The 13,546-nt window shown below is 42.0% G+C and overlaps 1 protein-coding gene across 1 annotated transcript in view; it reads right to left on the bottom strand.

Annotated features, from left to right (window-relative positions):
• LOC143433078 (carcinine transporter) overlaps window positions 1-13,546 on the bottom strand; it is a 28,129-nt gene that overhangs the window by 13,534 nt on the left and 1,049 nt on the right. The gene's annotated exons all lie outside the window — the stretch shown is intronic.

The raw sequence follows: 13,546 nt of genomic DNA on the forward strand, positions 1-13,546 counted from the left end.
ACGGCGATGCGTATTTTTCGAATTTTCTTATCAGCGTCCTGAAAAGAGCAAAGAAAAAAAGCGGAAGAAGAGGTAATTGTTTCACGTGTGAACACAGGGATTATATCGTGCGCTACCGCGGCATCACAACTAAACGCCAGTTTCGATTTTAACGATCTTCGAATAACTAGCATTAAATTTAAACGAATTTCATTGAAACTTGCTAGCTTGTTACTTTATCCAGAGCAAATAAATTGTAAGACAGAATTATTTTTAGTCGTACTTCAGTATCGCTGTATGCGATGGGAACATTGCTTAAAACACACTTGATTTTTTGTTTAATTGAAATTCGTCAAGCATCGGCTAATTATTCTGTAAAATCTGAAGATCGAAACTGATGTAATAGGACCCTAAACTGGAGCTCTCTATTGAACGATATGATTTAGAACAGCAGCATCATTTAGATTTAGATGAATGACAACCTAATGTATGGTGACAGGTCTTAAGCGCCGCACGATAAAACCGTAGCTACAACCGTAGCTAAAGCAGCACGCGTCTGTGAAAAATGCAAAAGATAGCACGTGTATACACGTTTCGTAATCTCGAATCAATTCCTACTTAAAGGCGGCGACCTTCGCACGAGCGTATTAATTTATGAATAAAAGAAACAGGAACGTCTAGTACCGTATAAAAAAGTTGCAACATTCCCATTAACCGGTGCAACAGGGAAGAAATGAGTAATTGGATCTTGTGTTACTAAAGCTCCACTAATCGTTCGTTTCTAATGCACTATTGATACATTTAATTGCACGTGGAAGCCCCTTGGCTTGACTTTTTATTTAGTCCGAATCGCGTACACGTTACAACAATTGGAGGCTGGAACAAATTTCTGTACAGATTCCGCTTCCTCGATTGACTTTGTAAAGCTATGAATTTACGTAATATCCAGTCCCACATCAATAACTTACAGCAATAATCGAACGTGCCAAGAAGGTCAGAAACGTAATTTTCCACCTGCAATCACGGGGAGCGATCGTAATTGAAATTTAAGTCATCAATATTTAGCGCGCTCTGATTCCTTTTTTTTGACCATCGACTGCGACGAGGTGAAACAAAAATTTTTTGCGAGTTGTCACTTCGGCTTTTGTTTCAGATGAAATAAACCGATGGCCTTGAAGGGAATGAGCGCCCAGGGAAAGCCCAATGGTTCCCAGCGGATGGGAGCTACCCGCGGGCGAGCTGCGATGAATAACCTGAGAAGGTCGTTCGAATGATTATCAGAAACCGGTTCATGGAAGAAGCGAACGACGACGATGGCAGAGCGGCCGGAGGATGGACCCAGATAGCGTGCGCGTCCAAGTTCAAGCAAAATTTCGTCGTTGAACACCGAGGCGGCAAATTTCTAGGGTCCTCGAGCAATAAAAGTAACGGAACTGGTGAGCAGAGTTGTCGAATGAATAATTCAAAGTCCAGTTTCGTCTCGATATGCAGCTGGACTTCCCTAGAGAACGGTCCGTCGATCTCCAGACGAAGGTTTGCGGAGTTCAATTCAGGGGACCTTGGAATTTTTAAGACACTTGCGTCTAATGAAGGCGAATCGTTTCGTTTGGCCCGTTCAATTGATGAATTTAGGCGTCGACCTCTCGTGAGAATAGTGTCAAGGATAATAATTGCAAAACGTGTAAAACGCGAAGCGAGCCACCAGTTATCAGTTAGTCACCAGACAAGAAATTAAAAGCAATCGACGAAACGGTCGCAAACGAGCTCGTATTTTCCGTCATTTATACGGTCGACTGGATTTACGTAAGAGAGACTTATGTTAATTTCGAAGACTTCCGAAATAAATTGCGCAAAGTCAAGGATACGCTCGTGCGTCTCTCGCGTCCTAAGCAGAACCAGAACAATTTCTGCGTGTCACTATCTTTTATTGCCAGCTCTTAAAATAAAGATAACATTGTCGCCTATTGCATACGGTAAAGATTACTTAAATTTAGGTATGCCTTATTATGAAACGCTAACATAAGAAGTCTTCGAGCATTATCAGTTTTACAGCTGCATTCTTATCTATCTCTATTTAAACTGCAACAATATTTAGAACGTTTAATCATCTTTTTAATTTCACTTCCTTACAGTTCAACATAGGCTTGCAAACGAACGTATTGTAGGGAGGTTCAATTTTATCACAGATTTAGAGTAAATGAAAATGTTTTCACTGAGTGGTTCATCGGCTTCTACGTAACACTTCTTGGCGCGAGTTCCATTGAAATGTCATCGAACGAATCGTGATTCGATGGAAACAGGTCCCAAGGCGAGAAGTTGCCATCGTTGGAGTCGCGTCGTTAATTTGTGCAAGCATGACCACGTGGTCGGGCATTTAACCGCGTATCGTGGAAAACGGAAGGAAAAATAAGCATTCGTACTAACCAATGATAACTATATACGTGTGTACCGTGAAAATTCCGATAATACGAGGAAAGTTTTACTTCTGAGAAATATCATACCTGTCGTGATATATGGGAATATGTCTGGTATCGATGGCTGGCGCGTGATTAAAATTTATTTATGAAAAATTCGTTGCATTTTACAAGACGATGCTTTGTATCGAAAGTAGCAGAAATGTCTGCTTCTTTGGATTTCGAAGTTTTTCATTCAATTCTCATTACTGGGATTACCACAGCAAATGATTGGAAAAACTGACGATTCTGACGGCTTATGGGTGTTCAATCACAATTAATTAATAAAGCGATACTTTTGCAGGATAGTTTTCCAGAAAGGTCTCGAGAATGCTTCGAATTGAACGAGAAGAGGCACGGATAAAGTTAAGTAAAAGATCAGTGCCGAAGAAACAAGGCTGCGAGCAAGTGAGCATTGTAGAAAAGTAATGTCGTTTTCAGAGGGATAACAAAAGAATGACGGTGAAACGCGACGCGGATCAAATTTCAATAGGATCTCGAATTATGAAGAGAGAATCAAGTACAATGCGATTGCTTCCTTGGTCGGTTGAGAAACTCCAGTACCGCGTCATTCACCCTTCTCTCTCGTGACGCAAATCGCGTACCATTACGCACTGTTGATTTTAAACAAGCCACCGATTAAAAAAGTTAAGGAAAAGTGGAACATGGAGGAAAGTCGTTTAATGACGATAGACGTTAACCCAGCGGGCAGGTATGTCTGAAGAAATGAGAAAGACGCGAGTAGAAGAGTAACGTGTTTCTAATCTGGAAGTTGTTCTGGCATTAAGACGGCCGAACGAGGAACGAGGAAAAACTTTTCATTTCATTTTTTACCTCTCAGTTGCTGGACCCGTACGTGACATAACGAAAAAGGAAATCCCCGGATAATTCTCATAAAAACATCGTAGTTACAAAAATTGTTAATTGGCAAAACACTCCACTGCCAAAGTCCGCGTCCCCTCCTCACAGGAACCAAAGAGGGCGCCCTCAATTAAAACGATTCGCTTCAAATTGTAGAACACCACAGATGCCATAGGAGATATCTATTTGAATCATTTGTGCTGGCTCCGAATAGTTTCGTAATCTGTTGTTGACAGAACGATAACCGTTTATGTCGGTCGTTATCAGATTTGCAACAGACACCACACAGTCACTGTGAACCGGACACTATGATCGCACTGCATAATTTCTATCGCTTTTGATAAATGTGCGTAGTGTTTACGTTCGAAGCGGTTTTCCTCTTCCATATTCAGTGACCCACTGATATTTTCTACGCGAAAAAATGTCCAAATCGTGGACAGAATATTAATATGGTATGTTTGCGTGTTCCCTTATTTTCACCTCTTAAGAGTAAACTGTACAGTTTTATTCAAACGGCTAACTTTTTTACTATCTTTAATATTCCACGAATCTACGTTAAACTATCAGGAAATATTACGAACAAACTGCAGAAGTCATAAAAGGATAAAACGAACCTTACCTCCACGATTGGATGAAATGACCGCGCACAAGGCCACGAAACTTGGCTCGTTTTTCACGAATCCATGTTAAGTTCAAGTGTACCGACGTAATAATGATCTTGAACGAGTTTCGACCAATAAATATATTCACCAGTTATCTAATCATCCTTCCATTCCTCCGAATATTTATATTTTAAATAACTGTCATCCACGGTTTCTTTCAAGTGACATTTATCTTATCAAGTAACATTCACTTTCCGACAGACATTTTCCATTTCGAAAGTATCTACTTTTTAACTACTTTTATTGATTGTCCACATTTTACTGCTTCGAACCGTTTGCTTGAACGTGTTTCTGCTATTAATCATCTATGTATCATAACAGTATAATGTGTAAGCAAACTACACATGTTATATTTTCATTGTTCATTGGGATTTACGTATGTACGTACGAATCAGATGCAGAAAATTCTCATAATTAGGAGATAATTTTTTTCATAGTATATATACATTCTTCAGTCTCGTTACAATGATTCATTTCATTTAATTCAGCCTTTTCATTTAGCTTTGAGATCGTAGGAAGCGTAATAACCTCGATGAAGGGGTTATATGCTAAGAAAAATTGATCTCACGAGATTGTGCTTTGCCTGGTGGTAGCCATCGCGTTTTTGTCGAGCCTTTCTTTGATCCCACCAGCTCGAGGGTACTTTGATAAGTGCCCTCGTATCAAACTGTGGTAAACGTATCGTCCATCCTTTCCCGCGGATACGTAATTAACATCTTATTAATAATAATTTAATCGCACAGTATTTCATTATTAATATGAATTTCCTTGAAATACAGCCTCGTTTAAATCGCTAAGATTGTTGCAAACTGTACTCGATCATTAATTTCGAAGGAAATCCTAACAATTTAACGCAAAATTTTCAAAGTTTCTTCTTGTCTGTTTCTAATCCACCATGACGACTTCATAGCCGAGAAAAAGGCAAGAAGCAGGTACAAGAAAACCAGAAATCACGACTAATGAGCGAAGCTGCCTCTATTCGTTCCAACTTACGTCGATCGACGTCAATGCCAGTCCACGAATCCGTCGACGAACAAAGGAGCAAAAGCGTTCACGGCGACATATTTTTTTTTTAATAGCACGTGACTGAACTGACGCCACTTCCGGCACAGGAACGCCATATCAACGAACCGTTCTCCATGGAATCCCTTCGGGGGAGGTTGAATGTCTCGAATGATTCAACGCGTTAATGTACACGCTATTGATATTTTTTACCTTTCATTTTTTTCTTCGTAAATCGTATCGTGCCTTAAGAAATTGTGCAATTAACAACCAGGTAGGTGTAATTGGTGCCAGTTATCGACGGAATGACGGGAAAGACGTTCTTGCGCGTGTCCTTCTTGTCCGTTCGAGAATTCCCGCTCGAATAATTTTTGTTCCTACCAAGAACACGCGTCGATAGAGCCGTGAAGTTTCTTCGACGAGTGATTAAAGGATTCGTTGGGCAACAATGTGGAACTCCGGAATGCGTGGATTCTATGAATGCGATTTCTATTAAAAAGATGATTTACTACTCCGAATAAAGGGATTTATTAGTGATTTAAAGACTTTAGACAGGCTGTACGCGTAATTGTACGCGCAGAAAACGAGAAGCTTGGATCGGAGGTAGCGGGAAAAGTGTGATTTTTCACGCGTCGATTTTTTTTTAACAGCAATTACTCGTAGAATTATTAGTCGAAATACTAATATTTGATAGCTATTTTTAAAGCGTACCGAACGAGGCACATAGCTGTAGGCGGTTTTGAACGTGAATGGCAACTTGCTCAATGTTAATAACTCGTATTTGTAACAGAAAAATGGTGGTTTATGATTGAAGGATAGATATTTTCTACAAGGTGACGCCTGTTCTTGATTCTAAGTATACAGTCGCGAACCAGCGGTCTGTTTTGACTAAGAATTGTGCAATCGGTTGTGTATGAACTTAACGTCAACTTAATTCGTAGCTAAACCATGTTTAGTCTCCGGTAATTAACTTTGACATATTGGACATTGCTAGCAGTCATGCTCCCATCTATGCCACTCGGAAAGCAGTAGGTGCCCGCTCAAACTGGAGAAATAAAAAAAAAGAGCAACGATAGCGTGCAACGTAAGAAAGCAAAAGTGATCTTCGCGTGTCCTCCGCAAATCCACCCGCAGAAGAACCGCTCGTATCAGAAACCATTCGATATTCAGCCCAAAAACGTATTTCCGTGCTTTCCACGTTCCTCGTGACATTTCCCAGAGGGGATTGAAATAACGGGACACCCGGTACGCTGTATTAACTCATTTTTCCTTCATCAACGATCGATGTGCGAGATACGTTCCTTTCCTACCATTAATCAACCCAGTTTTTTTTCTTTCTTCCCTCGAACACGACGATTCCCGATCGTTTCCCAGTAACTCCCACCGGAGACGTCAGAGAGTTACCCGGGTACCCGGTTTTCCGCGGCTACCCGCGTCCGTAACTCAATTTATTCCACGCCGCCGTGCGCTTTCAGCGAGGTATCCTTGGAAATGTCGGCTTGGTCACGCTCAACTGGCTCGTTCGACATTATACGAAAGAAGGAGAAAAAAAATGCACACACATATATATGTGTGTGTGTCGACCATTTGTAATATCAACGATTCCATCCACGTTAGGCGAGAAAGAAAAAAGATGAAGCGCGAAACGCGCGTCTGAACGGTGGAAGAAAGATGCACCGTTTCCTTTTCAGTGTCGTCGACGATAATTGCAGTAATCGTAGCGACAGTGTAAACGAGCCCTGACGAGAACATTTTCATTACCTCCCTCTCGATGAGAAGACACGTGTCGTTTCGAAGAATGACATTTGTTCCGCGGCAGGTGATCCTCGTAGCTTCGACCGCGTTCTAATATCGATACTCGTTTGCGAGCTAGGTAAAGGGGAAACAGATCGATGCTCGGTAATTGATTAACTGTGAAACGCAGTAATGAAACCCGAGGCAATTAACAGCACTGTAAATAGCAATCTCTGTGGAATTAATTATTCAAGTATCGCGTGGAGTAATTAACCCAATCACGAGATCCTTTTTAATGCACGATACATGTGAGTCACAAAATTCTTCGGATTCAATGGCGAACACTCCAGGATATCGGCAAGAAACTGTTTCCTAATCGTTATCGCTTCCAACGATACACGGTAGAAAAGTAAACCCAAAATTCTATAACGAGGTAAGTAAATATACTCATTAGCTTCCACCTAAAAATGACTACAATCTTCTCACGTCATTTTCTCCATATACAAGACAAAAATCCAGTAACGAAGTGAATTCCAAGAACGACAAAAATAACTGGAATACCTGTCGCGTAATTAATGAACGGCAAAAAGTCGATCGCAAAAAATCTCACTGACACAACCCGGTGGAAAAAGATGGAAAAACAAATGGGGTTCACAGGGGGATTCACGGATCGTTCAAGGGTTGGCGATAGGTCAGGCGATCGTATCTTCTCGTTGATATTCGGAGATTTCTTCGTGGTTTCGTGTCTCGCCATTCAAATGAATTCAAATGCCTCATCAATAATTCATCGGGCCGGTTATCAAGGCTACGAATCGTGCAGGATCCCATGCATCGTCGGATGATTCACGACGCTCGGAGGATGCCGCAAGTAGGCAACAATAATAACGTAATAATAATAGAAGATAATATTGCGTAATAAAGTTACAATTCAAGCTTCAAAAGTGACAAAAATATACTGCACGTGACGCTTTCCTTTGTTCTTAATTAAATTACCGTAACGATTAAAGTTGGTACTTGAGAAAAGCTCATCTCTCGCTTTGAGCGTACATGCTATTAAATGCAAGTAGATTAACGTTAACTCCAATTCTCTCGAAGCATCGTGTTTGTAGCGGAATCACGTAATCCTCCAAGCGTTTGATATTCATCGCGTTTCCCTAGGATTCCCCAAAATATCCTGATCATCGCGAAACACTCGTCAGATATTCTCTCAGCAGCTCCACCAAGGCCAGGAAGTGCTTCCTCGACGAATGCCGGTGGTAAATGGCCCAGTTTCAGGGAAATAGCTGCACGATGCGGTAACACAGTATTCGATGGAAGCAATGAGTCGTGCTTTGCGTCAAAGCGGCACTCGATCCATACAACCTGTCTCCATCAGATTGCGAGACAATCGGAAATGATATTCTACCGTTGGGTGCAACAAGTGCATTCGAGACACTCGGCTCCTTTTACCGTCGAACGTGTAAACAGAGATTTTTCGATGGTTCAGACGTACGTCTGACAAATTTCATTCGCTTATTCTTAGAATTCTTCGAACCAACTAAGTGCTAACTTTATGACTAATCCTCTTTGTATGGCAATTTAATTGTACCCGCTGGCTGCATCCACTTGTACAGTTAATACGCGGGACAACCTTTGAATCTTTAGCTGATGCAGTAAGAATGTTTGTGTAATTCGATTTTTTAACAGCCGATACCAAATCGATTCTATTGAATGAATAATGCAGTACAAACGCGAGCAGACAAGTGTGCGAACAGTGTTCCTGCACATTTCCAGCCACTCATTAGCTCCCCCTTACAGCGTTCCATTCTTTCGCATTCCAATTTTCTTAAGATCGTTTCAAAAGCTTCCACGACCTCTTGAATTCCCTCGCACCGCGAGGAGAAACTTTTTTTTGCCTCTACTCTAGACCGTGGCGCGAAATTCTGGTGCATAACGTTGCAAACTTTTAAAGAATTTCCTCGAGTATGTTTTATTACGAGACGAGGGGATGTTTATTTGACGCTTTTAATATTTGTCTCGAATATGACTTGCGGGGGTAATCGTGAGACTGGAGGAGGATCAAATTTCGTGTATTAAGTCCGTCGAACTTTTACTTCGCGCCTGTTGGCGAATCATCTTGGGTAACTTTTTTTGCCAGTTACTGCGTGACGCTTTCTTTCTTGCTGGAAGAGATAACTGTCACAGTGGCAGTCGGAAAACCTTGCTCGACACTTGCGATAACAGGTATCGTTGTGGCGAAGGGCAATGCACTCGGATGAAGTAGGCTAATGGGAACTTTCAAACAGCCATCTTCATAACTTTGCGTATCTCTCCCGAGCAGCGTTCCAATCTGCGTAATACTTCTAGCCTTGTTTTTCAGAGGAAACAAGTTTTAACATCTTCTAATTACGGTGCACGAACGTGGAAGCGTCCGCCGTGGTCTACTTCGATCGAATCGAATTTAATTCCGTCTGAATCGACAGGAATTCTTCAGTTGACGTTAATCAACCAGTTTTCGCTAATCGTACGTCTGTAACGAACCCAACACTTTTTCCTCGGAACTCTTCATACTTCATCGAAGCATGAATAATGCGATCTTAATCGAAACCGATTCGATTCCTAATTAATTAAAGGAATTAGTAGAAGTTCGTTACGCGGGGTATACGATCTCAAGGAAAATTTTTTTGCCGCCCAGCCTTCATCCAGGAAGTGCACTGGCACTCGGCAGATTTTATTACGGGCGTACACGGTGATCCCCTTTAACTGCATCCGCCGTTAGACGATCCTCGAAAAGCAATTTCGACGGAACCGGAGGCCGGATTTATTGCGAGCCGGGATTCACTGTAAACACCCGACGGCGGCTCCTCTTAATTCCACCCCCTCGCTTTCGATTTCCCTGTCCGCGCTTTTTCCGCCCGCATTTTTCCTTTCGTCCTCGCGTCACCGTGAACGCATAAAAAAATAATCTCGCCGTGGAGATCGTCAGAGCACGATAATAGACGACGTACGATGTTTTGAGAAAGAGCTCCCGTACTCTAATCGAAAAAGTCTTCGCGCTATTTTCCATATCACGGAGAATGTTCTAATGATCCAAAAGAGAAGAGTCCAGCGAAATCAGAGACCAGAATGGATAGAAGAAACTTTGTGACAACGCTCGTGCGACATACACGAGAAACTTGTTCCAACATCACGTCGATTCTACATACGACCTTTTATTATTTGTTTTATACCGCGATTGCAGCAGCTGGTATGGACTAGTGACTTTTCAATCGCAGACATTTGTCCTATTCTGTGGAATGGGCCCGTAGGATACTCGTCTTTACTTCGGAGTGGATGCATGTACCTTTTAATTAGTATAGCTTCTAAGAAATCACGTTGAAATGACGTCAGCGATATAAATTTCATATTTGTACGTGTCGCAATGTTATTCCAAGCGACGCTGTAGTTTCCTCTCGTACGTTCTGCGAAATGACACCGTGCTACAGAATTAATTGTTTTCCTTTAAAAACGTCCACCTGGGGCCACCCCCTGATGCCGTAAACGCCGTGCTTGTAGATAAACCGCGATACCTCGATGTCATTAAAAATACCGACCAATTTCATTTATTTCCACTTCAATAAATAATTTGCAACAATCAACGCTTGTCATTTCCACGCGACAGCTAGTAGAGCATTGTTCATCGCTTTTATAGCAGCGACCAATGTTAAACCGCAAACGTCACAAGGCGGTTCTTAAGGAAGCTAATAAAGCTAAACTGGATCACCAACGTCATCGACAAGGTGTTAACTAATTCCCAGCCAACGCGATTTAACGAGCCATTCCTAAGATCGGTCGATCGTCATGAACATTACACGTATCCCCTCGACAATTGCAAATAGCGTACATCGTAAACGTTTAAATACGCTCGTGTTCTCGTTGCGCGGTGTTTTCCCTGCCAATGACGAGGATTTCATAACGAGCATAATCATCTGTATTGCATATGCCATTAATATTTAACGTACCTTTCATGCGAGAGACGTGGGCGTGTCTAAGAGCAAGTGCTTCTCGATAATAAGTAATTTAAATTGATAATAAACTGCAATTTTTTATGGGGGTTGGAGGTCGCATGGTTAACAGGGTCACCTTATGAATACCGTGTCCAACTATCTTTTGCAGGTGCAATTTCAATGTTTGCACCGCGGGTCATAACGCGCCTGGTGGTTTCCGGTTTAACGACGTGCTATAGGGAGTTGCTCTACGCCAGGCGCGTGTCAGCACTGCACTTGGGGATGTTCCACGACGTTCTGAATTCAGATATACACAAAGAATAGAAATTTTAGATACAGTTTCGACGCTGAGAAAAGCTGGTACCATCCGCGTAAGCCTATTTAAAGCAATAACGTAATAGTTGCGCGTGACAAACTTAAAAGCACGCGTCGCCAACTCCGCTTCCGGCAAATGGCAGGCCACTTGACGCGCGTCTAACAGCGTTTAAGCGTACTTTAAAATCGATCGATCGTTCGATCAAACGATTGATTTATGGTGTTCGCGACTGCTCGATGTCAAATTCCTATCGGAAAGTTATATAAACGCGTGCGACGCGACTGGATGAAACGGTGTCAATTGAAGGAAATTATACGGACGATACGTGCACTCTCGGCTCGTCCGCCACTTTCTCGATACGAAAATCCGTATCGAAACTGCACGGAACAGGGTCTCTTTTTGTGGAAATTCGGGGCTCAAATAAAATTACGCGGATAATCAGGCCGCATTGTGCCGGAAAGCTCGACAGAGTCGAGTCGGTGTGTGTTTCGTATTTGTCGCTTGTATCCGTCGCGAATAGGACCATAATCCTCTCGTTTTTAATGCGTTTCCAGTCCACTGGCTCGAACGTGCAAAACATAAATTATCCAGTTTTTTTCCTGGCAATTCTTACGGCGCTTTATTTTGCGTATTGCCAGCCACGTATAATGCATTCGTCCAATTACCATCGTACAGTTCCGTTTTACTTGTCGTTCCTAGTTTTCGTCGTTGTTGCAGAAGATTCTTCACACGTTCGTGATCTGTATGGAGAATAGTACGGCTGAGCGACCAGAGGTTGAGCAGTAGAAATTGATAAATGTAAATTGCTGTCCCGGATACAGTCAGGAAGAGAATATTGATTTTTCTACTGGCTCGATTTGCATGTTTATAACGCGAAACTGTAAATTTTCTGAATTAAATTATACAATACTAAGAAAGGAAGTATAAAAAAAAAGGAATTAATAATAATACCGCGAACAGCCCAGAATTGATTAATATTAACCTTAAACATTTCCTTGCAGGGGCAGGAAACAAACAAGCCGTTCGCTTGTTAAAGTACACCGAATAGCACGATCAGAAGGTTGAGTAGATTATTAGTGCAGCGTAACTTACAATCTCTTCGACAAAAAAAAAAAACAAAAAAAGCGCGCAAACCGCTCCGATCACGTTAATTTTAGATTGCGCCAGCAGTTTTTGCAAAACTATCGGAACATTCAAATTCTTTCGGATCGATAACGTGTTCGATAGCGCGATCGATCCGTGACACAAAGGCGGACGCGGATACGGACCGAGTGAAAGTAACGGTAGCTAACAAGCGACGTGATTAAAACTTCATTCGAGAAGTTCATTTGCGAGCTTTTGTGAAAACGCGACCGATTTTCTAGTCTATTTGAAAGTTGCGCCATTAATTAGTTAAATGTCGCGCGTATTGCTTTTACCTTGATGATAACCCCCGGTTTTCCCGTCTCGTTCATTGAATTTCAAACGCGACGCGAGAGAAGAAGAGAAAAAAATGGAATGTGTTAACTCAGAAAAAGGCGAATTCTTTACGCGCGAGGCAAATTTGTAATCGTGTTTTTAATTATTTCCTACCACGGTCTTTAAGCAGCTTTTTCGTCCACGTTTTTCAATTCCAGGAAAGAAGTACATTTTTTCGTTCGAGCGAATTCAATGAACAATTCCGTGCCTCCACACTTGTCAGACATTAAGAGTCCAGTTGCGCGTTCAGACAAAAAACCATCAGCATTCTATGCCACGATATCCACATGACGATAATCGCTAATCTTAACACGTCACTATAGTATATCGTTTACCACAAAGGTTTAATAAAGTAAATCACTTGTTACCTGATCGTAATTATACATCATCCGTAGATACATATTAATGATCGTGTAAAATTATACTTTGATCAGAAAAAATACCGATACTTGGTCATTTACATATCAATTAATTAGATCCAAGTACACTCCCACGAACTAATTACTAAACCAAAAAACGAGAAGAAAAACGCTTAACCAGAAAACATGGCAGTCCGCCAATACTTTTTGCATCCACAAAAACTGCCCACAATAAAATATCCCGCTTTCTTTTCTTCGCTAACGAGCACCATTACGAACCTAGCACACGAACTGCCATCTCTAGTCCAGCGAGCACGGAACAGACACTAAAAGAGGGGAAACGGCACGAATATAAGAGGAAAAATGGTTGTAATTATTTAAAAGTCTGTAGCCTCTCTGTTAAACGAGCTATCCTCTCAAGAAACCCATTAATTCCCTCGAGCCGGGTTTCGATGCTCGAATTTCCGTGTCCCCGGCTAGACGAGGCTGTCCCTGGGAGCGACACAGGATTAACAAAGGCTCCGGAGCTTCCCGCGTTAATTCCCGTTGCGCGTGTCACCAGCCATGGCGTCGGCTTTCTTTCCTGTTCGTCGATGAAACTTCAGCCCGGGCAAGGGTTGAGCTCGCGGCGACTCGTCCCGCGTTACGCAACCCGTTCTCCAAGTTTAGGAGGGACTGGGGTCGGCCAAACAATGGTGTAACCCGACCTACGTGGTGATTGCTATTAATCGTACCAATTTATTTTCTTGTCCACGGG

This window comes from Xylocopa sonorina, chromosome 2 (genome assembly GCF_050948175.1).
Source record: "Xylocopa sonorina isolate GNS202 chromosome 2, iyXylSono1_principal, whole genome shotgun sequence".
Lineage (NCBI taxonomy): Eukaryota > Metazoa > Arthropoda > Insecta > Hymenoptera > Apidae > Xylocopa > Xylocopa sonorina.